The sequence below is a fragment of the Triturus cristatus genome, chromosome 2_2 (genome assembly GCF_964204655.1).
Source record: "Triturus cristatus chromosome 2_2, aTriCri1.1, whole genome shotgun sequence".
Classification (NCBI taxonomy): Eukaryota; Metazoa; Chordata; class Amphibia; order Caudata; family Salamandridae; genus Triturus; species Triturus cristatus.
Window position 1 is genome coordinate 45,580,132 of NC_140582.1, and position 17,820 is coordinate 45,597,951.

Here is a 17,820-nt window from a genome sequence, read left to right on the forward strand (position 1 = left end):
GCTCACTTTGCCACTGGATTCAAGCTAGCCTGGCTGATGACGGCTGATTAGCCAGAAACCGGTCCCAGGATGCTTGTTTACGGTCCAGGGAAGACATGGCTTGGAAGTCGGGCTGGACTGTTCCCATGAGGCACAGGGTCACACTGATTTGCATATGGCCATGTCTGAACTGGGGTGGCGGAGTGAGCTATAGAATGATGATGGATTAAACCCAGATCAGTTGACAGAGGGTGAGTGCTTGCAATGTTCAACACTCCGTCCATCATCCCCTTTGGTTTTGCTTAGTTCGCCCTAAGTTGGCAGGGTATGCCCAGAGGTGGGTCCCTTGCTCACTTTGCCACTGGATTCAAGCTAGCCTGGCTGATGACGGCTGATTAGCCAGAAACCGGTACCAGGATGCTTGTTTACGGTCCAGGGAAGACATGGCTTGGAAGTCGGGCTGGACTGTTCCCATGAGGCAAAGGGTCAGACTGATTTGCATATGGCCATGTCTGAACTGGGGTGGCGGAGTGAGCTAAAGAATGATGATGGATTAAACCCAGATCAGTTGACAGGGGGTGAGTGCTTGAAATGTTCAACACTCCGTCCATCATCCCCTTTGGTTTTGCTTTGTTCATGCCCACCACCATGACATGTGACTTGGCAGTATTAGTCTTAAGGCCCAGCTCACTCATAAATTCATTGAATCTATTAACAAGGGATTGTATCCCCCCACGTGTTCTAGCAATTAATACACAGTTATCCACATATAGTAGTACCAGGAGATTTATTTGCCCCACCCTTGGTACGTCAATCACCCCTTTATTCATAAAGCTCTCTAAATCATTATATACAAACAGGAAAGGTGCTAACACAGTCACACACACCTGACGGAAGCCACTTTTCATTTTGAGCGGGATGACAGTTCTCCATCCACCCCATTTCTCACTCTGCTCATCACAATATGGTGCATCCGTGCTAAAAAGTGAACCAGGGGGGCATTAATTCCCATTTCTATCATCTTTTGCCATAACTTTCCCCTCACTACACAGTGAAAGGCCAATGTCATGTCCATGAAACCTAAATATAAATTAGTGTTTTTTGCCAAGGTATATTTACTTATTACTATGTGGAGGTTTAGCCACTGCTCCACAGTATCCAAACCTCTTCTAAAACCGTATTGAATGTCCAAAAATTCCCCCTTTTCGGCTATCTATGAATCAAGGTGGTCAAGAAGAACCCTGCCCATCAGCTTACATGTGATATCAATCAAGGATATAGGGCGATAACATTCGGGGGCGACCTATCTCCCTTTTTAAAAATAAGGACAATTATTACAGTTGACCAGGATTCTGGGTGGCCTGCAATTTCGACGCAGCTTAAAATATTGGGTAAAATGGGGAGCCATAAGTCAGGATTTGCCACGAAGACATCGGCGGGTAAGCCATCAGGCCCTGCTGCCTTATTTTTCTTGGTCAAGCTAAGTGCCTTTGTAACTTCCTGGATTGTTTGTGGATCTACATTTGTCGACTTCCCTATTGCATAATCATTACCGTCTATGAGGCTAGTAGAGACCTCGTAAGTCCTATAGATAGCGGTAAAGTGTGCCACCCAATCACTTGAGGGGATTGTAACATCCATAGTGTTAATATGACTATCCTGGAAGAATGGGGCATTGATGGTCTTCCAGAAGGGAATACAGTTTTTAGTAACACTGGCTTCTTGCAGCCTCTCCCTGATTGCCTCCCTCCATTCTGCTAGAGTCTTTTTATACTGGTGTCTACAAGCTCTTAACATTTCCAGGTCCCTGGGCTTTCCTTGGTATCAGGTGTTTCCACCTTGGTGTATTCATTCAACGCTGCTGTCACCAGAAATTCCAAAAGGTTCTGGCGAGCTAGTGTTACTTCTGCTGCGCTGTCTAGCATCCTCAACGCCCATTCAGAAGTTGAGTCCTCAGTAGCCTGGGTATTTCTTATTTAAAGGCCAGCTACCTTCTTCTTTTCAAATTGAGGTTTACCCTTGGGTCTAGCTTCTTGTTTGATAATGTAGTCTGAAGTGTGATGTGTGTCTCTTGGCTTGACTCGCTCTTCTGATCTGCGTTCTGATTATCCTTCACTCTTGGAGTTTTTGGACCAACCCTTTAAGGAACGAGAGGAACTTGTATCAGTATCCTGATACCTGTCAGGTTTCTTAATATTTTCATGGTTTCTAAGGTTACATTTCTTGTCATAGGGCTCCTGTTCAGGAGACCCACCCCGTGATTGTGATATATTCTGCTTGTTTTTTTATTTTTATTATCCCTTTTTTTATTAGAAGAATCTGGTGCTTGTTGCCCTTTTTAGGATTTCCCATTAATTGTTGTTTCACAGGTCTAGCTCACAAATTATCTCCACCCAGTGAAGCACAGGTATCTTAGATAATTTTAGGTAATTCCCACTCCTGTTATGCAGGAGTGCATTCCCTCATGCGTTTGCATATAGCCACCGCTGCTGCCTCCCCTTTTATGTTTGCTAACATAATTGTAGATGCCTGGGAAAAATTGCCTATCAATTTCATCCCTCAGTCTAGGGCAGGTTCTGCCCCAAACTATGTATTTGTTTAAATAATTCTGGTATTACTGCTATTGAGGGGGTACCATGAGTTCTGGTATAACCTGCAGTGAAAACTGTACCCCAAGTGGTACAATCCTCTATCTGGGGAGCTATCCCCACCGGCAAGAAGATTGTCAGTATTCTGTGTTTTTCTTCTGGGCCTGTTTGTGAAAACACTGCCTCAAGCTGTGCTATTTTCTGTGCTATCCGGAAAGGCATTTGCTGACGTTTAGTGGGCATTCTACCCATGATTGCATTCAGCATTTTTGTGGTGATTTTTGTTGCGGTTCCTTGTAGTTGACCTGCTGGAGTAACCCTTGTAGTTTGAAGTGTGAGTGTTCTAATAACAAACTGTGTCAGATTTCTGTATAGTTTTATTATTTCTTTGTGAAGTGGACGTAAGTCTGCTGCTGGCAATGTGTCAATCTCTGGATGCAGAGTGTATGCAGCTAGAACCGGCCTATTCATTCTGTCTCTGCTGAGCGGACCGAGTCTCTTTTATTTGTGGTTTGGGGGAGGGTGCCTTTAAACCAATTTATATGTTCCTGGTAAGTTAGTGGGACTTTTATGTCTTCGTATGGAGAGTGTTCTTCTAGTATTTCATCCGGAGGGTAAGAATTAAATGTATTTGTGCGTGCATCTGCAGGTGGGAATTGGACCCAAGAATAGAATACCTCTGCTCTGAATGCCTGATGTGCCTCAATCACAAAGCCTGATGTGCCTGATGTGCCCCAAACACTCGGAGACCAACATTTTATAGCAAGTGCATTTCTGCAGTTTTCTGAAATGTTTATAGCACCTTCTTGCCCAGCTTCCTTCCTACTAGCATTAGCATTACTACCAGCACCAGCGTCTGCCTATTGAGACATTATTGGTGAAAGCTCTATAAAAAGGAGATAAGGTTTTGCACAATGTGGGGAACTATATCCTTCAAGCTTGAAAAACCTGCAGCCAATACATAGGATATACCTACTCAGCTGTGGCCGCTTTTCCCTCCCCAGTCCAGACTTCTCTGGCTAAATATGAGTAGGGGTCTCTGAGAAAGCAGGACTGAACTACTCAGATTTGGTTGTTAAATAAGAACCAAACCAATGTTGGCTGTGCCATGTAGTGTAGTACAAATCAAGTCAAGTCAAAATAACTTTATTTCGGAGAAAATCTCCATAAAAGGTACATAAAATTGAACAATTATAGTACTGTTAAAATGTTTAAAAAGAACCATACATGAAAAGGATTAAAAGATAATTGAGATGTTTAAAAACATTTAGGACCAGACATCTATATGGGCACTCATTACAAACACATAAGATTTGAGGCAGTACAAATAAATCAAGTAAGCATTTTCAAGTACCGTCTCCTTATTTGCCAGAAAGCCCCCAGAAATTTGGCCACAGCGAACACAATGTGGGGAGCCATTTCACTCTTCAAAATTCTAAAGGCTTCATTACACCTAGTAAAACCCAAATTCCTACAAATGGGGACAATCCATTTTCTCCGCACCTCGCTGTAGACCGGACAGAAGAATATGATATGCAATTCAGTTTCATCACTTATTCTGCAGGCCGGGCAAATGATGGGGGCGGACTCAATCCAGTGGCTAGTAAATGCACGGATTGGCAGGGACCCATGCCTCCATTGCAAGAACAACTTCCTTATTTGTACCGGGTATATATTATCCAAGGCTGATTCCAGGCTGTAAACATTTTTTATACAAATAAATTGCTCCGTAAGTGTCCCAGAGGTTTTAGAAGGGAGCAATGCAGGCGCCTTGGAATCATAATAGATTTTAGTGAGGGCCTTTTTTGGGAGCCTTGGGCAAGCTTCGAGAGGATCATTCCATAAGGTATCAAGGCCTAAGCCCATCAAACTACTCCTCACAAACCTGAGCCAGCAAATATTCCCCGAATTCGGAAGGCTGAGGACTTCCTGCAAGCCCTGCCTGTAGTGGATCAATTCGGGCACCGTCCACAATCTGCGCCAGTAGATGAGAGGACGGAGCGCCAGATCTTCTTCCAGGGGTCTAATACCTAGATCAAGTCTTAATGGCACTAGGGGTGTGCTTGGGGGGAGGACTACTAAGCACCTAAGGAACCTGTTCTCCTCCTTTGTCAGACAAGACAAAACTTTATGGCCCCATAATTCACTGCCATAAGTAACGGCTCCTCTGGCTTGGGCCCTATAGATGTGGAGTGGAGGGCCTATGGGTTTGAGAGTTGACCTATTCTTCCCCATCAACCTCAGTATCCCACCCGCGTGTTGAACTAGTTTTAGCTTAGCTTTCTCCTGGTGCGGACCCCACCCCATTTTTTCGTTAAGGGTTACACCAAGATATTCGAAGGTGTAAACCCTTTCTAGCATATTATTTCCAATGCAAGGAATGCAGTGGAATCTAGTCGGGGGGTTGAAGGCCATAAATTTGGTCTTCATGGTGTTAATCTCCAGTCCGTGCTCTCTACAGAAGTCCACAAAGCCGTCCAAAACACGCTGGATTCCCATCGGTGACTTGGAGAGGAGGAGGGTATCATCCGCAAACATAATTGCCGGAACCCTCCTCCCTGCCAGCTTGGGGACGTCAGAATTAGGGATCCCATTGAGGTGGTCGATGACCCCGTTGACAAAGAGGCAGAACAGGGTCGGTGCGAGTACGCACCCCTGTCTTACCCCTCTGCCAACGGGAAACTTGTTAGATAGAGCGCCCTGCTTGCCACACCTCACTTGGGCGTAGGTGTTGGTATGAAGTCGGATGATCATCGACAGTAAGGCGCTCGGTACCCCCATTCTGGCCAGCACTTCCCACAGCTTACCTCGTGGAACCAGGTCAAAGGCCGCCCTCAGGTCCACAAACACAGTATAGAGGCTGCCACCCTCCAACTGTATTGTTTTCCAGTATATGAGGGAAAGCCTAAAGACCTGGTCCACGGTAGAAACGTTTTGTCTAAACCCCGCCTGGAGAGGGCTCAAGATTTCCCTATCTTCGATCCAATCCGAAAGGCGATCCAACAGAAGCCTCGCGAAAAGCTTCTGAGGGACGTCTATCAGGCTGATCGGTCTGTAGTTGGCCGGAAGCAGAGGTGAACCCCTTTTGAATATGGGGACAATCTCTGCCCCCAGCCAGGTAGAGGGAACCGGCATACCGTGGACGATGGCATTGAAAAGTACAAGGAAGTAGGGGGCCCAGATTCTGACCTCATGTTTTAGGAGGTCTCCTGGGATCTTATCAAGACCTGGCGCTTTTCCCGAGGAAAGATGAGCGATCGCCATTTCCAGATCCTTTAGGGTAAAATCTTCCAACATGGGAGAATTGCCACTGGTTAAGGACGCAATCTCTCCAACCTCGGTTCCCAGGTGATCCAGACCTGCTACACTGTAAAGGGAAGAAAGGTGTTCCTCCCACAGTGCGGGCGCAATATTAGCCTCAATAGCCAGAGCAGGCTCGACTGAGCCATATTTCACTATTTGCCAGAACTTCCTGGCGTCTCTGACTTTGAGAGCTGTTGCCATTTCTGACCAGTTCTCCCAGTCCCAATCTATTTTAGCGTTTTCGAGGAGCAACTTGTATGCAGCCCGCCTCTCCGTAAGCCGATTGTGTCTCCCTATTTTTAAGTGCTTGGAGGAGGTCTGCCTTGGCTTTCCTGCAGCTAGCATTGAACCAAGATGCTTTTTCCCTTCTCACTTTACTCTGCCGAACCACTGGGTTCAGTACCTCGGCGAGATTTTTACACAGGGACAGATGAATATCCCCCAAGGTGCGACAACCATCGGGCGAAGGCAGTTGAGGGAGGAGCCTATCCACCTTCTCGAGGGCTGGAACCACTAACTTATAAATCGCCTGAATGCGATTGGGTTTTTCCAGAAGTTTTTCCCACCTTATTCTTCTCCTGTTACTAGATATAGTTAAGCTTGCCGCCACTGCTTTGTTTTCTAGCACAGCAGGGTAGAGGAATCCATCGGCTGCTAGGGAGAGGGACAGGCCATTATGGTCGCTATCCGGCCTAGGGACTATTTTAAATTCTTTAACTAGTTTCCAGTCCTGTAATCTAGTTAGTATATAGTCTATCCGGGACTCGTGGCCTAGTCTGTTAAAAGTTGGTCGCGGTGGTATGTCACCTTTGAACCTGCCATTGCAAGCTCTGAGTGAATTTGCAAGGGTTATAGATGTTAGTTGGGATACAAGTGGTGAACATGCCCTGACCGGGGGGCCCGCAATAATTGGAATGTCCCAGAGATCGTCCTCCTCACTGCTGACCCCGTCTAAATATGCCGGGAGTGGTTCATACTGGATGTTAAAATCGCCTCCGACAAGGAGTGTTGCTGAACTAGAGACAGAATCAAGAAAAATAGCCAGATCCTCCATTGTCCTTGAGGTGCCCGCTACTCCAACCGGTCTTGAATATACGTTTACCAGTGTTAGACCCATCCCAGTGGGCCAACCCAAGGCCACGCATAGAATATCCAAGGAGTTTGTTTCTACAATTTCTGCCTTACAGCCCAGATGAGAACCCACCCATATTGACAGACCGCCAGACGGACGTCCCTTCCCACCCCATGTGGCTAGAACATTAAAAGTTGCAAACCCAGCATAACAATGGTTCTCTCTGGCCCATGTCTCCTGGAACATACATATATCATAATATTTGATGAAGTCTTCCCATTCGCAGCAATCTAGTTTGTTGGGTAGCCCCGCTATGTTCCAGGAAAGGATTTCTAGAAGCCTCGGATCCTTATCTGTGCTAGTGGCAATCTCAGCGGGAATAATTTGATCTGACCCGGGGGGGGCCGACTCCTCAGTGGTAGAGTGTTCACTGGCTGGGATAGCCCGTGACATGGGGACCTTCCTTGATAAGCACCCTCCGACCCCTGTTGTCCTCTCAGCCCCAGGGAGTGGACAGACAGTAAGCTCCCCTTTGGAATAATACCGTCAATCCACAGCATCAAGACAGTCAAATCTGTTAAAGTGAGTAAAGTAAGTAAATGGGACCCCATTCGGACCCAGGGTTGGTTGGTTCCATCTATTTATACCCCAGGGACCCCCGTGGGGGAGGACTCTTCTCCCTTGGTGCAACTTTCTCGGGCCCACCCATGTCCAACCCTCATCGCCTTCCCCCGCAGACCGCTCTAATCTGTTAGGGTAGAAGGCCGATAAGGGGAGTGTCTGTATGGTGGTATGTGGGGAGCCCCCGACCCAATTACAGATGTAAGCAACTGTTCTAGGGTCTCTAAAATTAACCAGAACGCAGTCCCCTGAGCCCCTTTTAACTGACTCACCTACCCACGGAACTCGCCTTGCCAGAATGACCTCATTGTGCATACCCGGGGGAAGGGGCCTGAATTTATTAAGCCAATCTATGGTCTTATTTTTAATAGAAGTGGCAGTCTCATTGGAGCCCTCAGCAAGCTCAGGGACACCAGTGAGGACTACCACATAGGGAGCGGCACCTGGAGGTAGATGTGGTGGTCTCCTGGCGAGGTTAGAATCAGGGATCTTCATTATAGGTTGCATAGTTTGCTCCCTGGGATATGGATTAGGTCCCTTTGTCAGATTTACCGGGGGATTAGATTCCTGCGGCTGAATAACAGGTGTTACTGTCCCAGGGATTTTACTGATAGTGTCCCCCCTGGGAGGTATAGGCGGGGGGAGTAGTGGGGAAGGGTTTGGAATACCCCGTGGTGTGTAGTTGCTTGGGACTGAGTTGTTGGAACCAGATGTGATTGGTAGGGTAGTGGCTGAACTAAGTGGATTCATTAGATGGGTAGATGATGTTGCGGGAGCTAAATCTCCCACCTTGCTACACACTTCAAGCAGGAACCACTGCTGTTTTGCGGTACCTTCAGCTTCCCTACACCCTTTGCCAGATCTTTCATTAAATCCTCTAATCTAGTCAGCCTCCCCACTTCTTTCCCTAGCCCACGGGTAGATCCCGTAAGGGTTTGCTGAATAGTGTTTATACCTTCCTCAATATCACTTAGTCTGACCTCTAGCCGTGTTAATCTGGCTTCAAGGAGGTCCATCAAGGATTCTGTGACGAAGCTCGGATCTCTATCCCCCAGTTGCATTTCCCCGTTAGAGTTGGAAATTGCGGAGGGACTACTTGACAGTAGGGGGGTAGCTTCTGCCCTCAGATTGGTGTTATATACCTGAGGATTCCTCCCTTGACCCTTGCTCGTGTTCCGTGTAAATTGAATTTTATCATGCTTTGGGATTTTGGATTTTTTGGGTTTTTCCCCCCTCAAACCCCATGTGCATTGTTTCTTTTTCTTAATTGCACCTTCGCGTTGACCTTGCTCAAGGGTCTTATGCCTAAGTACAGGGCCTTGCGGAGGTTGGGTAGAGGGGACAAGGAGGGGGATTTGGGAATCACCTTGGGTGTCGGGGATAGCAATGTTGGTTAGGGGTTGTGCATCTCCAGCAAGCCCTGTTAGTGGAGGTGTTGAACTCAGATCCCTGGAATTCTCCGAAGGACCCTGCTGAATAGGTGATATAGCCCTAGCAATAGCCCCCAGAGAGGAGCGTTTCGAAGCAGCTAGGCCCTGCGAAAGTCTCCTCTCAAGTGTGGTAATTTCTTTATCTAGTACAGAATTGGCCCTTATAATAAAATTGTCCATAGTCCCCAAAGTGGAAAGTGTTTGAGCTCCACACCTTGCGGCAGTGCTCCTAGTTTCCCTTACAGCCATGGCCAGCTGTTCGTGACAAAGTGATATAATAAACAAAGCTCAAACCTATCCCCTGGCAAGTCCTTTGTCAAGAGTAAAGCAGTGAAGAAGGGTCCGATCAAATCTCAGGCAGGTTGCGGTGTGTCTGCTCTAAAAACCAATGGCTATTGGATATAACCTTTAACACAGAGCACTCACCCAGAGGGATGTCCAGTCCTGTCTCTTACTGTCTCGAACGGCCTCAAACGGCCCGCTCTTTGCCCGGTCTTCGCCCCGGATATCGTCCCGCACGCGTCCCGCTATCGCGTGAGGGCAGTGGTATGGTAATAAAGACGAGGTATGGGGCGGAGATAAGGGAGGAGTCAGGAAGAGGGCCAGGTGCAGCCAATGTGCAGCGCGCACAGCTCCCTGGTCCTCGCAGTCCTGAATGCGGTAGTAGCAGATGTCAAACTCTCCCCTGCGACAGCTGTGAGCAGGCAACAGGGCGTCCTATGCGGCGATGGCAATGGCAGAGGCAGGCTCCAAAGTCCCGTGGCCAGGCGTCAATCCTCGAGCGGCGCCCGCGAAGCGGGGGCCGCGAGTCGTGATAAAGACCAGGGGGAGGAGTCAGGAAGAGGGCCAGGTGCAGCCAATGTGCAGCGCGCACAGCTCCCTGGTCCTCGCAGTCCTGAATGCGGTAGTAGCAGATGTCAAACTCTCCCCTGCGGCAGCTGTGAGCAGGCAACAGGGCGTCCTATGCGGCGATGGCAATGGCAGAGGCAGGCTCCAAAGTCCCGTGGCCAGGCGTCAATCCTCGAGCGGCACAAATCAATACAGGATAGATGCGTTTCAGCAACATAAACTAAGGGAATGGTGTCCAGACTGATTCCAGACACCCCCACAGGATATGTTCACCTGAAGACCAGCTAGCATACAGTGCAACTATTAGCCCCCCAACCTTACCAAGGAACTAATAGTTTCTGGAAACTATTGAAAATGACAAACCTGACCCCTCAGGGATCGTGAAAACAGTACAGTACTTTTTGCTCAGTCACTCATGCTCACCAGTGGCGGCTGGTGACATTCAAAAGTGGTGTGGCGTAAAATTATTGCCGTACTGCCCTATGGCGAGCAAGCATAGTGAGCTAGCCCAAACAACTTAAGGGGGAATCGATGGTGCAAGCAGTGCTTCAATTGTGCTAGTGGTTGGCGATTGTTTCGAGCTAAAAGCTATTTTTTTTTTTTAATCTGCAGATTATGCCGCAGATGCTGGATTACGGTGCAAATACGCCAAATCCATAATTATGAAGAAAATGTTGCACCCAAAAAACCATATAAATCCAATGGTTATGCCCGCAACTGATGCATACAAGTGAAAGGCTTGAAATCTGTCACCCTCCTGTGGCTCTCGTCTGCAATTACCCATTACAGGGAATGTTCGCCAATGGCACAAAGTGCACCTAGAAAACAGGCCCAAATTACCCTTTTCCCTTCACCTACAGCCAAACTGCTCTTTTTCCCACAAACTAGACCTTCCCAACATTGCTCCCAAACCCCTAAATCCATTCCCCAAACCCTAGAACACCCCAAATTACCATCCCAAAATCCTGCATTACTGCGAGCTCCATGAGGCCTAAAATAGCGTCAAAACGCACTTTGAAACTAGGCCCAAAACGCCTCTTCCCCTCCATGGATTTTCTTCAAACCACTTGAAATCAAAACTAGACCTTCCCAACTCTCATCCTAGCTAAGCAAATCCACTCGGAACCACCTGCAACACCCTACAATCGAACCCCAAAAACATGCAAAACTCACGTTTAACATGGGCTCCCATGGCAGCGGTTTCCCTTCCTCGACTTTGCCGAAAAACACCCTTCCCATCGATCAATTCCTCCCAAAACTTCTGGAACACCCATCAATTCCCCCTCCCTACCACTCACAGCAGCCCCGTTCCTGTCGAGCAACTGGAACCCCCTAAAAACCACTTCTCCACGCACCCCAACACCGCCCATTGGATAACATTGCAAACCGGGCCTTCACAAAAAATGCTCTTTTCAGCACTTCCACTGCTTCGATCATCTTCAAACTCACTGGGACACTAGTTCCACCCATTCCCAACAATCTCAGCAAGAATTACAAAAATCCATCCACTGGAACGGGGAAGAATTTTCACCCAAACATGCCCCCCCCACAAACCCACAAAAACACCCCAAAATCAGCCAAATCTGGATCCAATCGAGCCAAACCACCCTCACACCTTCCCAACACCAACTCAGTCAAATCTGCATCAAATCCAGCCAAACCTTCCCAACACCAACTCAGCCAAATCTGGATGGAATCGAGCCAAACCACCCTGAAACCTTCCCAACACCATTATGCACGAACCTGAATCGGGCCCTGAGCCCTAGACTCTGGGAACCCTATCAAATTTCAACCCTAAGCCCTAGAAAACCAGCCCGAACCCCAACACACGACCCTAAACACCACCCTAAGCCGTACCACCTAACCCTACACACTGCCCCTGGCAGGGGGGGAGAGGTTCATTTAAAAACTATTTAATAAAAAAAAAGAAATTTACATAAAACTTACTATCCCGCTTCTAGATGGGTCCCGGCTCCCGCCGTCCTGCGGTTTTTCGTTGCCTGCGGTTTTCGTCATCAGCAAAGGCAGCCTGCATAGAGAAAAGGGAGAGTGGGCGGTCCTGTTCCAGGACATGGGGGGAGTGGCTTGCTCACTGTTGTGCATAGTGACTGTTTGGTCGGCCTGGGGCCGACCAAACAGTCAGTATGCATAACAGAGGGCAAGCCACTCCCCCCATGCCCTGGAGCAGGACCGTGCACCCCCAACCAGGCACTTCTGCTTTCTCGCCGTGCGAGAAGGCAGAAACATAAAATGGTAGTTATTACCATTATGTTTCTGGTTTCTCGCACGGCGAGAAAGCAGGGGGGCGACGCCCCCATGCCCCAATGGGGGAGCAGCCACTGGTGCTCACTTTGTCTTAGAGAGATACACAGAATAAACGGTGGGGACATTTTCAATAAGTATTTATTGAACCAGCGTCACTCTAGTATAAAATATGTGTGCTGCAACAACCATTAGACAGAAACAGATATATACGATTACGAGCACCAACAGAGTAAATAAAATGTAGAATTCTACCATGGTGCTACAACAGTGAATACATGCAGGCATATGGATACATGGTAGTAATCATGCATACTCCCAAGATGCTAACCCTAGCTAAGTGTACCTAGATTGTATGTAGGTGGAAAGCCAAGAATCCCCCTAGGAAAGACCCAACGCCATTACTTGATGGAAGAGAACAGAGAACCCCTTCTTGGTCTTGAGTTGGACAGGAATGTTAAACCACTGCGTGCTGGAGTGTCTACATGCAGGGACTTCAGTGTCTTGTGTCAGCATGGAAGCTTCTCCTCCGCTTTGTCCAAATGAAGATGTGGTACTTATATACCTGAAACGTACCCTCAGGGGTTCTACCTAGCTGTGTCATGGCACTGTGGGCCTGTCGGTCAAGGATTACCATAGCAGGAACTTTTGCGCAGAGTTTTTATCCAGAAAATGGTAATCCTGCTGTGATATAGAGCAAGGTAGGACAAATGTAGGTAAAAGGTGGTACAACTACTTAGGCCTATACTGTTTTTGGCGTATATTAATTACAAAGTAAACGGCGTTTACTTAGCATGCGTTACTTCGCATGCCATTACTACGCGGACGTTAGTGCGCACACGTTTTTAGTTCGCATACCTTTCCTACGCAAGTCGGAACAGCGACTTGCGTTAGGGGGGGGAAGGTGTTGGATTTAAAATCCAACACCTTCCCTAGTGTCCGCATAGACTGGAGTTGGAATAGTAAATTATACTATTCCAACATCCAGCACCCCCTACTGCAATTTGTTGTTGCGAATTGCGTAGGAAAGGTATGCGAACTAAAAACGCGGTCGTACTAACGACCGCGTAGTAATGGCATGCGTACTAAACGCATGCGAAGTAATGTCATATATTCAAATTAGAAGCATTAATTGCATTTTTTGTTCTCGTAATTTGCTGGACTTATATTCTTTTAAAGTTTTGTCTCCCTCCGCCATTGTTCTCGTTTACACTGTAAATCGCGTTTTTACTGATTTTCCTTGTGTAACTATATAAGCATCTTTTAGGTATTCTTCGAATATTTTGTAATTATTTTTCAATATCTGCTGTTTTAGCAAAAAATATTTTTTGGTATTAACCCCTTCGATGAGCATGACGATGCGGTTCCGTCATGCGCGTCGGTTGCGCTATGCGCATGACGGAACCGCTCCGTCATGGCCCCGCCCGCGCACAGAACCTTCAGCACAGCGCGGAAATCCGCACTGCGCTGAAGGGGTTAATCATTGTTTTTTGTGTTGGGTGCCTCTTTAAGATTTTTTGTCTAGGCATTTTAGTGTTTTCATGCATATGACTTTTTTAGCTTAAGTTTAACACATCCAAGGCATCTGAGAATATGGACACTATAGATCTCAACATGGTATAAAGTCTACCCTGTTTTCGTAGGAAGAAATAACACCCAGGCTTCATTATCTACCTTTTTTTTAAAAGGGTGATATTAAATTACAAATTACAAATTAGACACGAAAAATATGGAAGAAAAAAACAAAATAAAATCAAGACTGATTGATGTACATATAATAACCATGAGTAGAGCTGGTTCTGTGTTTTTACATAATCTGGAATCTGGCACTATTCCTTAAGGTGTCGTCACTTTTTACTTTGTTGAAAACTCGCCTTTATTTACATCCAATACTTTGAGTAGCTGGGTGGTAGGATGTCCAAAATTGTGTTTGAGTTGAACATACAATGCTGTCGGTGTTTCTGTGGAGCACACTACCTTATTCAAAGGAAAGTATCAGATTGATGTCCTCCCTGGCTGCAGTACCTCACCAGTGTCCACTGACCTCTACCCTTGGAACAATATTTTCACTTTCCCACTGCTTTTCTCAAACAAATTAATTGTCTACCATTTGTTGTATAGATTTGGGAATTGTATTCATAGCCATTGCCATAAAAAATCCAAGTATTCTGCTTCTTCTTCAGGCAGTCAGAAAGATACAAGTAAAATACACTCACGTTTAGAACTGCCATTCCAAGAAGCTTTCCTTGTATTAAACGCATTGGGGAGATTACCTACCAGAAGAAGGGCTTCTGGGGATATAATCCTCAAATGCACTGGGGTTAGGGTGTTAAATTACTGAATGCACCATATGAACCGTTTGAGTAAATTCTGGATGCACAATACTTGGGGCCATATGTATGAAGCATTTTTGTAGTCAGAAATGGCTAATTGGGCCATTTCCAACTGCAAAAATGCTTTTACGTATGTATAAAATACAAACTGCAATTCAGTACCCACGTTATTGAATCACAATTTGTGTTTGCGAATCGGTATTTGAAAGGGGTGTGGTTAGGGGACCCCTTCCTTTTACCGAATCTGAATGGTATGTACTAATGTTTGAAAAACATTCAAACGTTACCACCAACACAGGTTGGTGGTAACCCATTCATGAATGGGAAGGAGTCCCCAAGAGACAGCTTCCTCTTGGAGAATGGTTGAGAAAATATTTTTAAGAGAAGGCAGTGGTCCCATGGACCACTGCCTACTCTTAAATATTGAAAATTATACTTTTCATGTTTTTTAAACACATACCATTTTATTTTAAGGAAAACGGGCTGCATTAAAAAAAATGACTTTATTTAAAAGCAATCACAGACATGGTGTTCTCTGGACCCCAGCAGGCAACCATCCCTGGTACATTCTGCAATTCCCAATGGGTCACAATCTTTCATAATTAATATTCATCAGGTAGCTCTATTTGCGAAAGAATCGCAAAAAGTGTAAAACACACTTTAGTACATTACCAAATAGCGAATCGCAAAAAAATCACTATGGCAATGGCAAACACTAATGTTAGTACATGTGACCCTTGGACTCTTATGACAATGGTTATAAATACCATTTCAAAACTATACAACAAATGGTTCACATATTTTGCCAAGAAGAGAGGTCAGTGAACACTGATGAGGTAGTGCACCAGGGAGGATATGCATCCCCAGAAGGGATCGTGCACACTCTTGTATCTTGTATACAGTGGGCAACACCCATGTTTTCACACAAAAAGACTAAATAATGGATCAAACTCTAAACTTAAATGTAAACTTGAAACATTTTCTACATATGAAGATGATGACGGAAACGAATTCAAAAGGCTTATCTTTGGACAATCAGCTATATCAACTATTTGGGATTGTAGAGAATCTTGTAAAAAATATTATTATGGATGGAAAGTGGCAAGGCCTTTCTGGAATTGATAATGACAGGGTTGCTGGCTCTGCAATTGCATGATGATAATCTGATGGCTATACCTATTCTGTCTCACAAGTGTTGATGAGTTCAATTTCATTTGAAAGGATAGAGGACTTCAATTGAGTATGGAAAACTAAAGACTTTCAGTTCTTAAAGCCTCAATAATGGGCACAAATTAGAGATTAGGCTGGAGGCCTAGGTTGGTTAGTCTGTGGAGAATCATTTAAATCCACGGTGAAGGCTGTTGATAGGTTTATGAATTTCTATGACATTTTACAGGGGGCCGTTTTTGCAGTTCCTTCATTCAAAGGAGCTATGCTATCCAAAACGTATAAGTTAATGCAACTATCTTAAAACGTGTGAGCTAGTGGACTCAACATATGCCTCTGTTTACTCTCATATTTACATTTCAGACTGCGGACACTGGATTATTTTAAGACGTGGAAACTCTTTGAATTTTCTGAGAAAATGAAAATGTTGCCTGAAAATGAACTACTGCTTTTTGATCTTTCCTGTAAATTATTTTATTAAATACACAGAGGGAAATGTTATGCTATGTGAAAGCTGTGGCTCTCATTGAATTTCAACAGTATGTGGCTTTTTTAAGAGGAAACATTGTTATATCATGTTTGTAGTTAGCAATGGGATATTGCTGAATAATAATATCTTTCTTTAGTTGTGAAAGTTGGAGTCATCAACGTACTTCATTTAGCATGTTGTGCTTCATGCGAGTTTTCCCCAGACAACTTATGTAAAATACTGATTTAAAAAAAACCTCTATTAAAACATATAAAGGATGATTATCAATCGAACATAATCTCCATCTATTATTGACAGGTGATTTTAATGACATACTGGATTCAAGAACTAATACCCCAGATCTGCTAGAATTGTTTCTCACATAATTGAAGGTTCCAGAAATGAACTCACCCTTTACAAAGAGAAGGAACGAAATTAACAAGTTTTGGTAAAAACTGTTCCCAATTCCATTTAAGTTTTAAATGGCAGAGCAGCCCCTCACAGACCAGCAAAAGCTTTGCATTATGTACGGTCCAAAGGAAACTTTTTAGAATACACATTGATTACATTCTTTATGACAACAAATAACAACTTCAAACATCATCAAAAGATCGGAGAGTAACAACCATAGGCAAGTAGTTAACTGAAACTGGCCAGCAATACAATTACAACCATATAAAGTCATAGGGAAGAAACAATGCACCGTAGGTGCTTTAAATGGACTAAGGCTACTGGTAACCAATATACAGGGTGAAAGAAAAACAGAGGTTTCCCTCCAATCAAGACATTATGAAGCATCAATACAGGAACATGGAAGCTGCCAATCTAGGAAAATATATTTGCATCATTGTTGAAATTTCCTCAAAATAAAAACCTTGAAAACATGACATTACCTCCTCATCTTATTGCTTGTCCCATTCCTTCTGTTCACTCCCCTTTGTCGCCACTTTTCAAGCTGCTTCCCCCTTCTACCTCCTGGTAGACTGTACCCATAAAGCCCTTCATCTCCTTCAGGGCTAACTATTCTTGACTAAGCCCAAGCTAAGGCTGATCGATTACAATTGGGAGTAAGGGAGGGTCGTAAGTACTGGAACTAGTATGGAGAATTGTAGTAATGAAGGTTACTGGTAAGTAATCCACCATTACCTCCTTGTTTCTTTCCTCATATCCTTCCTTAGGATTTGAGGTCTACTAAAGCAAGACACTCCTTCAGCAGCTATAAAAAATAGAACAGAAGACTTGAAACTGAGGCAGACATTAATTTATTTTCATTCATCTCACACCCCTTATGCTCTTCTGACACATCTTTTTTTTATTAAAGCTCTTTTTATTGAGAGTTTTTTTGCTTTAACAGGATGAGATCACATAGTTGGTCATCTCCAATGCTTTGCTTCCATCTTTTTAAATACAACCATATGCCATTGATGGAGCGGGTAGTACAACATTTTGTATACCCCCCATTCTGCATGAATATACTAGTTGAATAATCTATTAATTATAATATTACTAAATGAGTTTGCATGTGTATTAATCAACCTTATTAATATACAAAATATACGTGGGATTTGCATTTTGCATGGCTAAATAATTTTATGACTAAAACCCGTACGCATACTAACTGTAGTATATGTATTCAATAGAATAATTGCATGATATATGTGGCTTTTGTGAGGTCACTGTAATGTTGTTCGAGATGACAACAAATGGTTGAAAATGAATGCTTAAAATGTCGCTATATGCTAGATAA